We start from the raw sequence: 16,569 nt of genomic DNA on the forward strand, positions 1-16,569 counted from the left end.
GAGAGGCAGGTGGAGGAACCACCGAGCTAAATCTCCTGCCCTGGGTTTGAAATTTTGATCTTCCTGCCCAAGCCTCCTAAATAGATATGGGATTATAGACATGAGCTACCAAGTCAGGCTAAATTTGGAAAATGTTATTATCCTCCTGTTTTCAAACATTTTTCTGTCTCTTGCTCTCCCCTTTATCCTTCTGGGACTCCAGTTTTATATACATTATAGCTTCAGATATTGTCTCTGATTTCTGAAGCTTTCTTTCAATTATTTCTATTTTTCATGTTGGATTATTTCTATTAGTCTGTCTTCAAGTTTAACTGATTCTTTTGTCATCTCCCTTCTGCTGTTAATATCACCTAGCATATTTTAAAATATATGCATACATATACATTTAATTTCTGGAATTTCCATTTGCTTCTTTTCTACCATTTCAGTGTGTCTGCTGAGATTTCTTTTTAACTTATTATGAACATTTTTTCAATAGTTATAATTTCCCCTTTACATTTTGCTAATTCTAAGTCTGTGTCCTATTATGTCAGTCTCTGTTGATTCTTTCTTTTGAGAAAGTGTGACACAGTCTTGTTTCTTTGTATGTCAAGTAATTTTGTAATTGCTTCCCAGTGTGTGTGTGTGTGTGTGTGTGTGTGTGTGTGTGTGTGTGTGTGTTACTAGGGATTAAACCCAGGACCTTTGAACGGAGCAACATACCCAGCACTTTTTTTTTTAAATTTTTGAATTGGGATCTTGCTAAATTGCCTAGGCTTGTTTTGAACTTGCAATCCTCTTGTTTCAGCTTCCTGAGCTGCTAGGATTAGATTGTGCCTGGCTTCTGTTATGCTCTTCAAAGAGTACTGATGTTTTGTTGTTTGTTTTAGCATGTCATTAATTTGTGTGGACTCACACTGCAAATTCAGTCGCTGGGCTGCGGAGCAAGTCACAGTGCAAGTCTTTTATCTTTGGTTGAGCCACTTGCAGTCTCCACTAAATATGTGCAGTTCAGGGTTTTCCAGAAAGTTGGACAGTATTTGTTTTTGTTTGTTTGGTACCGAGAATTGGACTCGGATTATTTGGACAGTATTTGAACACAAACAATACTTCTTTCTTGGATTCGCTCTCATTGTCCAGCAGCTGTGGGTTCCCACATCTCGCTCCTCTGTGTTTCAAACTAGAAGGACTGTGAGCTTCCTACCAGCATCTTTGTACCCTGAGTGACATGGGCTGAAGGCTGCCCTCAAGAGTGTAAATGTCACCAAGACTTACCACCTTGATCACTGGCTGAGGTAGTTGTCAGGTTTCTATACTAGAAAGTTACTCTTTGGTTTTGTTTGTTCGTTTTCTTTCGTTGTTTTTGTACCAGGGATCAAACTTGGGACCTTTCGCTTGTGAGGCAGGGAGCAGCACCACTGGGCTAAATCCCCAGGCCAGAAAGTTACTCTTTCCCCCTTCTTTTCATACTATATTCTGGAAAGGAGTCCACATATGTTCTTGACCCATATTGTTGTTGACCTCTGCTACTTTAGGATCCCCTCATCTCCATTAAAATCAGGGAACTCATTTCACTTTGTAACATCTACTTTCTTCATATGCATCTGCAGAAAACTGCAGTCACGGAGTTTTCCAGTCACTGGTGCCCATCCATTAACGTCTTTCTCAGTGCCTTAGAGAAGAAGGTGTCCTCTGGTATCTCTGGTGGTACAATAAGGCAGTGGCTCTTCAAAAATGATAGATCTGCTCCCATGTTTCTATCCCCTTAAGCTTTTAGATCTCTTCAAAGGTATGTTAGAAAGTTCTTACATCTCAAGGGCATTGAAAGAAGCCCACTGTTGAAGCAAAGCTTTGTCAACCGACCAAGTAACGGTTAGAGTCACTTCCAGCGGCACAAGCGAACACATTAAATCCAGAATTTGTAGTAAGAGCTCCTATGCCAACCATTCAACCAGGTCTGATGTTACATTCTGTCTTCTATATGCTTCTTGAAAAGAAAAATCTACTTTTTCCATGTATTCTCCACATTTCTTCAAATGTAAATTAGCAAAATATTGCAAGAATAAATGATTTCTTCCCAGTCAAACTGTGGAACACGTTGAAATCTAACCGTGGTTATGGATCTAAAGCAACGGGGTCTCGGATGGGATGATTTTGTCTCTCAAGTGTATATTCGGAATGTGTGGCAACATTTTTGCTTGTTGCAATTTGGGTGGGAAGGTGCTGCTGGGTCTAGTGGGTGCAGGTCAAGAATGGTACTAGAAACCCTATGATGCATGGGACATCCCTCCCAACAGTTATTCTGGCCAACATGTTGAAAACCCCTGATGAACAGGTGTCAGTGGCTGGTTGGAGCCAAACTTTATGGAAAACTGACACCTTTCAGATGATGTCATTACAACACCTTTAGGCCACAGAAGGAGAGCTGATTCCCCTGGCACTGGAAGTGTAGAGATTTGGGCATTATAGAATCTTAACTTGTTTTGAGTCAACTCAAGAACCTCATTCCAAGTTTCAATGTCATACTCTTCTCAATCAAAGCCCTATCTCTCACTAGAGAGAATTAGCAAGGCCATAAAATCAACTTATGTTGTAATTCTGGGACCTGCACAATTAAACTTTATGTTTGATTTTCAAAAAGATTAGCCTGTAGGGACAAGATATATTCTTTTAGAGTTGCCATAGAAGGTTTTACTCTCTGATTGTGATTTGAACTGAATTTTTTTGTTGTTGTTTTTTGAGACAGGGTCTCAGTATGTAGTTCGGACTGCCCTGGATCTCACTGTGTAGCCCAGGTTGGTCTTGAACTCACAGCGATCCTCCTGCCTCAGCCTCCCGAGTGCTGGGATTACAGGCCTGAGCCACCACACCCGGCTAATGACTTCTTATTGTCCTTCTCAAGTCCCTGGCAACCACCATTCTACTCTGTCTCTATGATTTTGACTACTTTTATTGCTTCACATAAGTGGAATCATACTGTGTGTGCCTTTTTGTCACTGGCTTATTTCACTTAGCATGATGTCCTTAAGTTTCATCTATGTTACATTCTGTCTTCTATTTCCTTCTTGAAAAGAAAAATCTATTTGTTTCATGCTTATATGTCAGAAAAATATATATATTATATATTATTTATATATCACTTTTGCTTATTGATTCATCTGTCTATAGATACTTGGGCTACTTTCATGATTTTGCTATTGTCAAGAAGTTTTCTATAAATAGGGACATACAAATATTTCTTTGGGACAGTGCTTTCAACTATTTTTTAAAATTTTCATAATGTGTATAACATCAACTTCCAATTCTTTTGGGTATATATCCAAAAGAAAACTCGATAGTACCGTAATTCTATTTTTAGCTGTCTAAGAAAGTGTTCTGCCACGGAAGAGTTTTTGTTTGCTTTTAGTTCTGGGGATTGAACTCAGGGCCTTGCGCATGCTAGGCAAATCCTCTATCACTGAGACCATAGCAGGTACCTTCATTGAGAAAATTAATGTAAAGAGTCCCCGGAAATGTCACAGGTACTAGAAAACTAAAAAGGGAAAATAGAACAAAGAGGTAGTAACTGAGAGAAGTAGATGGGGAAATTAGTGCTAAAGGTGAGACTATCGGGACCAAACACTTGAAGAGCAGTCTCGGAGCCTACCCCCAAGGAGAACATGATACCTGGTTTGCACCGGCACCCCGGTGTCTCAGAAGAGGTCTCTTAGTGTTGTGACTCAGACCTTGGAGGAGAGTTGCTGGCTGGCATTCGGTCTTCTGAGGAATGTGATGAGGCTTGCTCTGAAAGTATGCTATGCAGAGAAATCCAGAGCTGGAACCAACTGCTGCTGCTGGCATGAAGAGCTGTTGCCTGGGTGATAATAAAAGAAACAGGAAGCAAACAGGAAGAAGCAAGCCCTTTCTCCCTTCATTCTGCCTTCTGATCTCCCACTGTTGGCAGAAGTGAACAGAGAGCCAGGCCAGCTGAGGAAAAATGCGAATTGCAGAGATCCAGTTTCAGCCCCACAGAGCAGACTGTGAAAGGGTGGGTTTGAGGATTAGGAACATTTTTTTCATAAAATCAGCATAGTTAGACAATCATTGTTCAAATTACAAAGAAATAAATGAGGGAGAGATGATCTAGGACATTTCACTGCGTTCTGGCTGTAGTTACTAAATTAATATTCGGCAGAGGTTCCATATATATAGAATGGGGGGAATTTGCTTGTAACGTGAGAACAGACCTGCTGGGGTTGATAAATTTAGTTTGAGAAGCCTTGAGTCTAACATAGCATAATTCAAAGTATAGTTTTCTGACTGACCAGACTGTAAACTTTAAAAAACTGTAAAAAATATTTATGTGGAAAAAAAGATAAATATGTGTGTTTGTGTGTGTCAGCTTTCCGACACTGTGATGAAATACGTGAGATAAAAGGTAGAAAGACTCACTTTTGGCTCATGTTTTAGAGGTTTCTACCCAGGGTCATTTGTCATTTGACCCTATTGCCTATTGTGAGGCAGTAAATCAGGGCAGAAAGCTCAGGGCAGAAGCAGTTTGTTCACCTCATGGTTGGAGCGGGAGGGGAGAAGGGCTCCGATTTCCTCCTCCGGGTCCACCTTCTGTGATCCAACTTCCTTTCAGAAGGCCCCACCCCGTCAGGGTTTCACAACAGCACTAAGCTGCTGGCCAAGCCTTCAGCACATGGGTCTTTGGGGGACATTTCAGATCCAAACTGTACAAACTACAGCAACATCATACACGTCTACATTTCCATTTTAACCGTTTTTTTAAATTGTGAGAAAATAGACATAATATTTTTCATTTTAATAATTTTCAGTGTATACATCAGTGGCATTAGGTACATTTACAGTGATGAACAATCACCACCACCCTTTCTGGAATTTTTTCACTAGGACACCCTAAAACTCTGTACCTCTAAAACACTAATTTCCCATTCTACCCCCGCAACTCCATCCCTTGTAAGCACTATTCTACATTCAGTGTCTATGAACTTCACTGTGCTGGATACTTCATATAAAAAGAATCATATAATATTTTCTTTGGCTTCTGGTTTCTGTCACTCAGTGTCATGTCTTCCAAGTTCATCCATATTACAGCCTGCGGCATGTCAGAAGTGTATTCCTTTTTAAGGCTGAATAATATTTGTCATGTTGGTGGGAAATTTATTTTTATCGGTCCTTAACTAATAAAAAGGTAAACGCTCCTAACAGTATATAAAACAATTATGTCGCTAAGCGCTATGTTTAGTTCCCTCAATATTTTTGGACGCCTTTCTCATCCTAGCATTTTGAGCGGCACCAGCATAGCAGGTATTTAGAGATCCATTTTTGGACTGGAGATTAGGAAGTCATGATCTTGTAAAAGAAACAAAAAAAACCCAATTAAGAAGTAATCTTTTGGCATGCTGTAATGAAGAGCTTCCTTCTAGGAAGAAAGTAGAATTTCTGATGAAATACATGGACAAATTTCTATTTTTTGTGTGGTATTTGTTGTTGTCGAGACAGGGTCTCATGAATACCAGTCTAGCCTCGAAATCATGGTACTCTTCCTACCTCAGCCTCCTGAAAGCTGGGAGTACAGGCACGGGCCACCACATCTGTCTACACGAATTTCTAATAAACTTATAAGATTAAGACTTCTAAGAAACCAATCTTCCAACACCTTTCAATTAAAAATGTAGTGGGTGAATTTTACTGATTTGGAGAGGGGTGGTACCGGGAATCAAACTCAGGGCCTTGCACTTGCCGGGCACGCACTATGCTACTGAGTTACATCTCTGGCCCTGGTAGGGATATTTTAAAATAAAAGATATTAATTAAAAAATCATTGTTAGGTTAGATACAAAAAAGAACATTTAGATTTCCAAAATAGACCAGTTTCTCCTAAAAACAGGAGCTTTACTTCAGTATATCTGAAACAGTATAATAACAAAATCTCTGCTTTAGCCTCATAATTAACCTAATGTCGGTTTTTTTTTTCTATTTTTCTGTCTTTGTTCTCACAAAAATCTACTGTTCTGCCATAGCTTATTCTGTTCTGTAGAACAGAGGCAGCCCCAATTCATGAATCACAAATAAAAGTCAAAAAATCTATACTGAGCTGGGCGTCGTGGTGCACGCCTGTAATCCCAGCACTCATGAGGCTGAGGTAGGAGGATCGCAGCGAGTTCAAGACCAGCCTGGACTACATAGTGAGTTCCAGGTCAGTCTCAACTACATAGTGAGACCCTGTCTCAAAAAAAAAGAAAGAAAAATAACTAAGACAGACCTCTTAGGTGGTTCCTCTCACTTTTGACTTGTATCTTTTTTTATTTTATGAAAAATAAAACAAAACTTCAAAACAAAATAAGAGAATAACAGTAGTTAATACACAGTGTATTGTTAGCTTCAAAGTAGTTACTCACAGTACAAGATGTAAACCAAAGAGATTCTTACAAAAAACAAGCAGATAATAACGCATAGTATAGATGAAACAAATTAGCATGCATATTGAAATATTTTTGAAGGAACAAAATATGTAATTTGTATTTGAACTTCTCCCTACTTCTTATTTTATCTCTCATCTAGTTTGCTCTTTATTTGTGTATATATTTTGTGTTTCTCATAGAAGAGAAGCCATGTGATAGTTCAGCTTGTGTGTCAGACTTATTTCACTTAGTATCATGTTCTCACCTTGCACCCATTTACCTAGGAATGCCTCAAGTTTATCCTTCTTTATGGCAGTATAGTACTCTGTTATGTATAAATACCACATTTTCCTTATTTAGTCATCTGTCAATAAACATATATGCTCTTTCTCAGTCCTATTATAAATTGTGTCGCTATAAACATGGGTAAGCACGTATCCCTGTAATTCGATGATTTTAACTCTTTTAGGACAATATCTAGATGGGAGATAGCTGGGTCAAATGGAATTTCTAATTTTAGTTTTTTGAGAAATCTCCACACTGATTTCAATAATGGTTGTACTAAAATGGACAGCCATATTGGTCTAGAAATGTTAATTTTTTTATTTTTATTTTTTATTTTTTTCCATGTATACAGGGGTAACACATCGTACTAAATATGTAAGGTCATATCTATGTGGGTGATTACAGAAACTAATAAAGTATTCTCTAAATAATGAAAAAAAAAGAATAAGACTATAAGAGCAAGAAGCAATTTAAATATGTTCAGGGACCATTTTCATCTCCAGAATTAAGGATTATTTTAATGTTACATCATTGCCTTTTCTCTTTTACTTTCCTTTTTAGTTTTATTTTAGGATTCCCTATTTTTAATGTTCATACAGAGATTTCTTTAACTGAAATACCGAATAGTTTCTCTGGTGTGAAAAACTATAATAGTACACAGGATCCTAATGAGATAATTAATAATATGAAATAGGAAGTAAAGGGCTAAAGGTGTAGGGAAATTGGGAAGGGTGGGGGAAAGGTAATAAGGGCGAGGAAAAAAATATGAGAAACTGAAAAAATGGAAATAAAGTGTTTGTAAATGGGGAGGGGAAGAAGGGGTGAAGGGAGGGCAGGGACAAGGGGAAAAAATGAGAATCAAGACCTATCATGTAAAGGTACAGAATTCCAAGGATGAATGTAACTGTATTGTATACCTGGATTGTACCAATAACCTCAATAAAAAGAAAAAAAATAATGGTTGTACTAGATTACACCCCACCAGCAGTGTAGAAGGGATCCTTTTCCCCCACATTCTTGTCAGCACTTGCTATTATTGGATTTTTTTGATGATAGACATTGTTTTGAGGGTAAAATGGTACTGTATCTCAGTGTAGTTTTAATTTGCTTTCCTCTGATGGCCAATGATGGCGAGCACTTTTTCATGTATTTTTTTTGGCCATTTGTATTTCTTCTTTTGAGAAGTGTCTATTCACTTCAGTTGCCCTTTTTTTCCTGTCTTTTTTTGGGGGGGGGTTGCGCTGAGACAAGAACTTGCTATGTATTTCAGGCTAGCCTTGAACTCACTATGTAGATCAGGCTGTCTTCGAACTCATGATGATCCTCGTGCCTCAGCCTCCCAAGTGCTGGGATTACAGTCCTGTGCCACTACACCTGGCTTCATTGCCCATTTTTTTTTTACTTGGGTGTGTGTGTAAATTTTTTAGTTGTTTCTGTATTTTTGGTGTTAGTCCTCTGTCCCTGGAATAGGTGGCCTAATTTTTTTTCCCATTCTGTAGATTGTCTCTTCACTGAATTGGTTGTTTCCTTTGTTATGCAAAAGTTGTTTAATTTGATGTGATCCAATTTGTGATTCTTGGTAATTTTTCTTGTGCCACTGGGATTCTGTTTTTTTTTTTTTTCTTTTTTTGGTACTGGGGATCGAACTCAGGTCCTTGCGCTTGTGAGGCAGGCCACTGAACCACTGAGTTAAGTCCCCGGCCCTTGTGCCACTGGGATTCTGTTCAGAAAGTCCTTGCCTATGTTATGTGCTCAAGCTGTATCTATTTTATCTTTATTTTCCAGCAGATTGTGTGTTTTAACATTTAGATCTTTGATTTTTTTGTTGTTTTTGTTACCAGGGATCGAATTTGGGACCTTGCCAGCCAGCGGTACCATTGAGCTAAATCCATTTTGATTTTACTGTAGTACATAGTGAGATTCTATTCTAATTTCTATCTTCTATTTTTGTTTATTTATTTATTTTTTGGCACCAGAGATTGAACTCAGGATTTTGGGCCTGCAAGGCAGGCGGCAGAACCACTGAGCTAAATCCCCAGCCTTTCTATTATTTTATTGAGGTTTTGGTCTGTTATTATGTCTCTTCCTTGACCCTCCTTTGGGTTAAAAATTTTGTCACTTTTTCCTTTTATTCTCATTAACAAAAAAAATTTTTTTCCTATACTGGGGATTGAATCTGAGGCCTTTGCACTGAGTTAAATCATCAGCCCTTTAAAAAATTAAAAAAAAATTTTTTTTGAGACAGGGTCTCACTATATAGTTGAGTCTGACTTGAAACTCGCTATGTAGCCCAGGCTGGTCTTGAACTCACAGCGATCCTCCTGCCTCAGCCTTCCTAGTGCTGGGATTATAGGCATGGGCTACCATGCCTGGCTTTTTAAAAATTTTAAGACACTACAGATGCTAAATTGCCCAGGCTGGGCTGGAATTTGTGATCCTCCTGCCTTAGCCTCCCGTAATGCAGGCATTATGACCAGCATTTGTTTGTTTGGTTTTTGAGATAATATTTTGCTATGTTGCCCATGCTGGTCTCCAACTCCTAAGCTCAAGTGATCCTCATACGTCACTCTCTAGATTAGTTCTACCACTACTCTCCACTTCCATTTTTAAAACGTTTGCCCAGGCATGGTAGCATACACAGTAATCTCAGTACTCTAGAAGGCTGAGGCAGGAGGATTATACATTTGAGCACCTTGTGGGAAATTAGTGACTTAGGGAGACCCTGTCTCAAAAATAAAAAAGTCAGAAAAGGGCTGGAGATTTAGCTTAATACAAAGGCCCCTTTTTCTTTCTTTTTTTTTTTTTTTTTTTTTTTTTTTTTGAGACAGAGTCTCACTAGGTAGTTGAGACTGACCTGGAACTCACGATGTAGCCCAGGCTGGTCTCGAACTCACAGCGATCCTCCTGACTCAGCCTCCCCAGTGCTGGGATTACAGGTGTGCGCAACTACACCCGCAAAGGCCCCTTTTTCAATCCCCAGTATCACAAAAATCAATAAATAAAACACAACTCTTTTTTTTGTTTGTTTGAGACAGAGTCTCACTATGTATTTGAGACTGCCCTGGAACTCACTGTGTAGCCCACGCTGGTCTCGAACTCACAGCGATCCTCCTGCCTCAGCCTCCCAAGTGCTGGGAGTTCAGGCATGCGCCACCACACCAGGCTAAGACACAGACTTTTGACTGAGGCAAATGCACACCCAGAAGAGGGCCCACAAGTCTGTAACCTCAGCACATATGTCATCTGCCCAGATTAAGAAACAATGCAATCAGCGCTTTGTGAGCTTCCTCGTGTTCCCCTCCAGTTACTTCTCCTCCAGACTGACCACCTTGGCTCCTAGCAACACGGACATTTGGGTAATTTTAGCTTGGGGCCGTTACAAAGTGTGCTCACAAGCTGTTTTGGACATGCCGTCTTGAATATATGTAGACATTCCATTGGGTGTACAACTAGGAGTGAAAGCGTTGGAACAAAGGCTATTCATACATTCGGCTGCAGCTGACAGTGTGAGCAAGTCCATTCAGTTCACGTTCCCTTCAGGAGCCTCTGAGCATTGTGGTTGCCTCAATCTCGCCGATTCTTGGGATTTTCCCATCTTTTCCATCTGAGCCTCTAATGCTATCTTACTGTGGTCTTAGTTTGTATTTCCTCTTATGGTTTGTCTTGTAGGTACTGTACTTCAAGCAGGAACAGATAAAAATACAGGAAGTTAGTCTCTTTCCCTCCCACATTATGCCACCTATCTAATGGGATGCAGCACCTTCTTCTCCGTAATAAAGAGGATGAGGGCAACAAGCTCTGCAACTGTATATGAGGCAGCCAATGTCTGCTGTACTGAGGTTTGATTATTAGTGGCAATGTTTACTTGCTGAGGTAGCTTGAAAGAGTTATTTAACTCCCTCTCCTTTTTTTTGTAAATACAGTAGCATAGCAATAGTACAGCTTCACAGGACTGTTAGGGAATTAAGCGCCACTAAATAATTAAAATGCTTTACAAAGTTACTAGTACAATGAGAGCCAGGAATAGGTGTACATATCTGTAATCCTAGTTACTGGAGAGGATGAGGAAGGAGGGTCACAAGTTGGAGGCCAGTGTGGGTAATACATCCAGATCCCATCTCAAAAAAATAAAAACAATAAACGTTCTTAGCATTAGAGTAAGCACATATAGCTTATATTGATTGTTTTATTTTTGACAGGGTCTCACTATGTAGTTCAAGCTGGCCTCAAACTTGTGGCAATCCTCCTGCCTCAGCCTTCTGAGTGCTAGGATTGCAAGTAAATGCAACCAAGCCTGGCCCTTATATTGTTTATACACATCTAATTTCTCCTTTTGTTGTACACAATCTGTGACAATGGAAAAGCATGTAGCACACAACAGCTGCCTCACAAATAATAGTTGCTAATAAATACTCAATGATTTAATGTATAAAGAGAAGCTATTATAGCTATTGTTACAAAAGATGGCATAAATTATTAAAGGTTATAGGATAATAGGCACTGTTAAGGGAGAATACATTATCTAAACACAGTCGCTCATTTTATTTACTGTCATCATTTAATAGTTAAGAAAATGAATGTAGAGTTGGGCGTGGTGGTGCACGCCTGTAATTCCATCGCTCGGGAGGCTGAGGCAGGAGGATCACTGTGAATTCGAGACCAGCCTGGGCTACATAGTGAGTTCCAGGTCAGTCTCAACTACATAGTGAGACCCTCTCTCAAAACAAAAAACAAACAAAAAACCAGAAAATGAATGTAGAGTTGGGCGTGGTGGTGCACGCCTGTAATTCCAGCGCTCGGGAGGCTGAGGCAGGAGGATCACTGTGAATTCGAGACCAGCCTGGGCTACATAGTGAGTTCCAGGTCAGTCTCAACTACATAGTGAGACCCTCTCTCAAAACAAAAAACAAACAAAAAACCAGAAAATGAATGTAGCAGGGAAACATTATCCAAAGTAATAAAGGATTAAAATTAGATGTCATACATTGCATTTGGGAATGTTCTATAGGCATTTCCCTTTAAAACCAAAGGGAAAAAACAAAAATACCATCGCAGAAACAAAAACACCATTTTTCTGAAGAGACGTTAAACCTTGCAATTTTAACAGGTCTTTTATTCGACAGTGCAGAAATTGAGGCGGTAACAGTTGCCCCGGCAGCTTCCGTACAAGATGGCGCTTCCCATTCGCACGCTGCAAAGGGGCTACGTCCGCCCCTAGCCGCCGGCCCGGAAGTGGTTACGACCGCAGTGGCTCCGGGTAGGTGCGCGGAGGCGGTTGTGGAGGTTCCAGTTTTTCAGCGTAAGGCGCCGCAGGTGTTCAGACCGGGTTCGAAGGTGCAGGTAAGCTTTGGGGTCGACAGAGCCTTCATTGGGGTTATGCGAGACGCAGACGGGGTTTATTGAGAAGAGTCCGGATGCTGGGGTACCAGGGTGTGCGTGCGCGGGCGATCGCTGGGATCCGGCTGTCAGCCAACGAATTGGCCCTGCCCCTGTGCCCGCCCTCGGGCGCGGCCTCCTCGTCCTCCTCGCGCCGGAGCACGGACAGTTCAGTGTCAGGCGCCCGGAGGGTCTTCATTCCGCCCTCTGCTCCCCACTTCCTCCCCGGGCCGCCCTGTTCGGCCCCCTTGCTCTCTAAGAGCATCTGCCAAGCCCTCGGGCCGTCTTGGACCCCGTGAGCTGAAAGGCTGGGCCAGTCCGCCCACTCGGGCCTCCTCGCCATCCGTGGCCAGCGTGGGGACCAACCCCGACCCAGTACACCCGCTGCTTTGGGCCTTGCTCCATGTCAGTTGTGGTTTTTCACATTCGTGGGATAACATCAAGACAAGAGTTGTGGCCCTTATTAATTACAGAAGCGATACCTGCTCATTAAAATACAAACTCAAGCCTTGATACTCAAACTCTTGTATATGCCCGTTCATTGAAAACACAAAACCACTTGTGTACCTTATAGAAGGAATTACAACTGAAAGATTGTGGGTGTTCAGGTTTTTGTTTTTGCAGTGCAGGAATCGAACCCAGGACCTATGGATATGCTTTCAGGGATGACGAACCTTTTAGCGCTTTCAGTGATACAAACAGCCTGCAGTGGCTTGCGTGCCATAGGTTCGGCACCACTGGAGGCTACCTCGCAAGCCCTGAAAGGTTTTGCTAGTTATCTAAATTAGAAAGTGTGGGAGAAAAGAGATTTAATGGATTGGAGAAGGAAATGGTTACTTTTGGCCAAATTGAGTGTGTTTTAAAAATGTATTTAGAAATATCTGTTATAGTTGTATTCCCTGCTTATCGTCTTGTAAGAACATCATGTAAAATATTTAAACAAGAAAGATCCTCTTTGGTATATATTTTTTTCTATCTCTGTCTTATAAGAACTAATATTAGTCTGAGTTGTATTTTTCTATTTCTTTACATTTACTGACAAATGTGTACATATGGTGTGTATTTAAGATTTCATGTTCATCTTTTATAATGCATAGTCTTATAAATATGGCATAATATACATTTTCTGCAGCTTGATATTTTATGCTTAAAAATGGGTCTTGAACTATTTTCGTTGTCAGTATATAGAGATCAACCTATTTTACTTGCTCTGTAAGATCCGTAGTCTGTTAACGTTTCATCCTATGCAGAACTCGGTAATTGTTCCCAGTTTTCTGCTGCTCACAATGTGGAGAACATCCTTCTATATGCCCTTGTGCCACGTGAGCATTCCTCAAAGATAGACGCTTGTGGGTGGAATTGTTGGATGGAGGATGTAGACATTTAATGATGCCGAACTGCCTACCAATATGTATAATAATGCTTATTTTATCCTAGGTTCTTTTAAACATTTAGTCAGTATCAGTCTTTGTTATTTTTCCACACCTGGCTGTTGAGCCATTAATTTGAAATGCTACATTTATTATTAACTTCTCACACACATGGCTGTGTTTCTGGACTTTCTTCTGTTCTGTAGGTTATTTATTTTGCTGAACCCTAGTGCCAACCATCTTATATAGAGTGTATTTTACACTTTCAATTTAGTAGGATAACTACTTCTACATAATTATTTTGTTGGGGCTGGGGATTTAGCTCAGTGCTGCTGCCACCTGCCTCGCAGGCAAGGCCCTGAGTTTGATTCCCGGTAGCAAAAAAACCCAACCAACTAAGCAAACAATTATTTTGTTGGAATGCATAGGCTTTTTTGGCTTACATGTCTCCTTATTTATTTAATTTATTTATTATTTGGTACTGGGAATCGAATTCAGGGCCTTGCTCTGAGATACATCCCACTCCCATTCTCCGTTATTTTATGATTACTATTTTTGTTTATTCATAGTTGTTCCCTTTAACTAGTAACATTGGCTCACAGCACTAGGCACATGAAGCTGGAAGAAAACAAACTTCAGTAGAAAGCAACACAAGGACTGTGTTGTGTGCATGAGTGAGAAACTCTTGGGAATAAATATTGAAGCACTGAAACGGGAAGGAGAGGCCGTGTTCCCTTTTTTTAAAAACAGTATTTGTAGCTCATCTTGTTTCTTTTCTGCAAATTTTGTTGTTGTTCTAAGGATTAAACCTAGGGCCTTGCACAAACAAGGCAAGTGCTCTACTAAGCTACATTCCCAGCCCCAACCCAGAATATTTTTATTTTTTATTTCAGGGGGTGTTTTTTGAGATAGGATCTTGCTATGTAGTTCAGGCTGGCCTTGAACTGACTTCATGGCCCAGGCTGGCCACGAACTTGCAATGATCCTCTTGCCTCAGCCTCCTGAGTGCTGGAATTACAGATGTATATGCCACCACACCTAGTTCAGATTATTTTTAGTTGACTTGTCAGTATTTTTTGTGGCTTTATTCAGATGGAACTCATACATCATACAATTCATTATTCATAATGTGCAGTTCAGGGCTGGGGATTTCAGTGGTGCCATGCCTGCCGTGGAATCACAAGGTCCCAAGTTTGATCCCCAGTACAAAACAAAACAGACAAACATAATGTACAATTCAGGAAATTTTAATATATTCTTGGAGTTGTGCCACCATCACCACAATCTAACTTTAGAACATTTTTATTAACTCCCCAACACCCATACCCATTAGTGGTCACTCCCTAGTCCCATCTCCCTGGCAACCACTCATCCTCCTGTCTTCACACATCTCGATGTTTATATAAATGGAATCACACAGTATGTGGTATTTTGTGACTGGCTTCTTTGGCTTAACAGTGTTTTCAAGTTCATGCATTCTGTAGCATCTACTGTATCATTCCATTTTATCGCTGAATAAAATTCTGTCCTATGGTGTATATTTGTTTTCTGGAGCCTCCGTAACAAAATGACACAAACCGGATGGCTTAAAACAATGGAAATCTATTTTTTCACAGTTCTGGGGGCTAGAGCTTGCAGTAAAGGTGTCTGCACAACTGTGCTATCTCTGGGCTCTGCGGAGAGTCTTTTCTTGGCTCTTCCTAGTTCTGGTGGTTGTTGGCAGTCCTTGACATTCCTTGGTTCGCAGTTGCATAAACCCATTCCGTGCCTCTGTTTTCACACGGCCGCTTGCCTGTATGTCTTTACGTACCATTCTATCTGTGTCTCCTCTTCTCTTCTTATAGGACACTAGTCCATCTCACTTTAGTATGAACTCATCTTCATTGTGCCTGTAAAGACCCTGTTTCCAAATATGAGTAAGGTCATATTCACAGGTGACAGGCATTGGGGGTTAGAACTTCAACATAGTCTTTTTGATTCAACCCATAACATGGAGGTACACTACATTTTATGTAACCTTTCATCAGCTAGTGGGAATTTGGCTTGTTTCCACTTTGGGGATAGTACTGTAAAAGTAATTCCTCTGTGAACTATTGATTTACTTATTTGGGTACTGGGGACTGAACTCAGGGATGCTCTACCACTGAGTTGTATCCATCTTTAAAAAAAATTTTTTTATTTTGATATAAGATCTTGGAAAGTTACCCAAGCTGGCCTTAAACTTGTAGTCCTCCTGGATCAGCCTCCTGTGGTATCTGGGAGTAGAGGTATGTGCTCAGCTTGGTATGAACTTCTGTGTGGGCATATTTTCATTTTCCTTCGATGTGTAGCTGAGAGTGGGCTTGTAGGGTGATATGGCAAATCTTTGTTTAACCTTTTGAGGACCTGATAGACTGTTTTCCAGAGCAGCTGCACTATTTAACATTCCTGCTGACAGTGTATGAGCGTTCTCATTTCTGCCAACACTAATTATTGGGTTTTTAAAAAGTTTCTGTGAGCACCATCGTAGTGGTTGTGAAATGTGTCTCATTGTAGCTTTGATTTGTAATTCCCTGGGCCAGGGGTATAGCTCAGTGGCACAGCACCTGCCTGGCAAGTGTGAGGCCCTGAGTTTGATTCCTGGTACAAACAAACCCCAAAATGAGAGAATGGTTTGTAGTTCCCTAATATTGTATTTTCCCTCAAATAAGACCAGGTCTTATATTAATTTTTGCTCCAGAAGTCACAATAGGGCTTATTTTCAGGAGATGTCTTTGTGTGTGTTTGTGTGTGTCTATGTGTGTGTGTGTGTGTGTGTGTGTGTCCATCTACATTTATTCATGTACCAAAATTTACATTCATTCAAATACAGTCATGTCTTCTTCTGGAACAATGTCGTATGTCGCCAAGCCTGAGTTTTGGCCTGAATTTCTTTCAACTCCTTTTCCCATAGAACCATTGATACCAGTTGTCTCATGTCCAACAATAGAGCTCTCCTTGAGTGAGCATTTCTTGTCCATGTAGCCTGCCATGTAGCCTGTAGTGCATACATCACAGCTGTCAGCGATTTTATCTCATGAATTCTTCACCCAAGTCATGACCACTTAGAGACTGGGCTTCGCAAAGTTTCTATTAAATCAGGTGTTAATTGAAGCCTTAAGAGACAGGAG

General features: G+C 40.4%; 1 protein-coding gene across 4 annotated transcripts in view; it reads left to right on the top strand.

The window, feature by feature from the left end:
- Exd2 (exonuclease 3'-5' domain containing 2) overlaps positions 1-16,569 on the top strand; it is a 79,931-nt gene that overhangs the window by 25,527 nt on the left and 37,835 nt on the right. For all 4 annotated transcript variants that reach the window (XM_010645355.2, XM_010645358.2, XM_010645356.3 and 1 more), the window contains one exon: positions 11,798-12,014. The gene's annotated coding sequence lies outside the window, so the exon portion shown is untranslated. The remainder of the gene's footprint in view (positions 1-11,797; positions 12,015-16,569) is intronic.

Source organism: Fukomys damarensis, unplaced genomic scaffold, assembly GCF_012274545.1.
Source record: "Fukomys damarensis isolate Sample0158 unplaced genomic scaffold, DMR_v1.0_HiC HiC_scaffold_21, whole genome shotgun sequence".
Classification (NCBI taxonomy): Eukaryota; Metazoa; Chordata; class Mammalia; order Rodentia; family Bathyergidae; genus Fukomys; species Fukomys damarensis.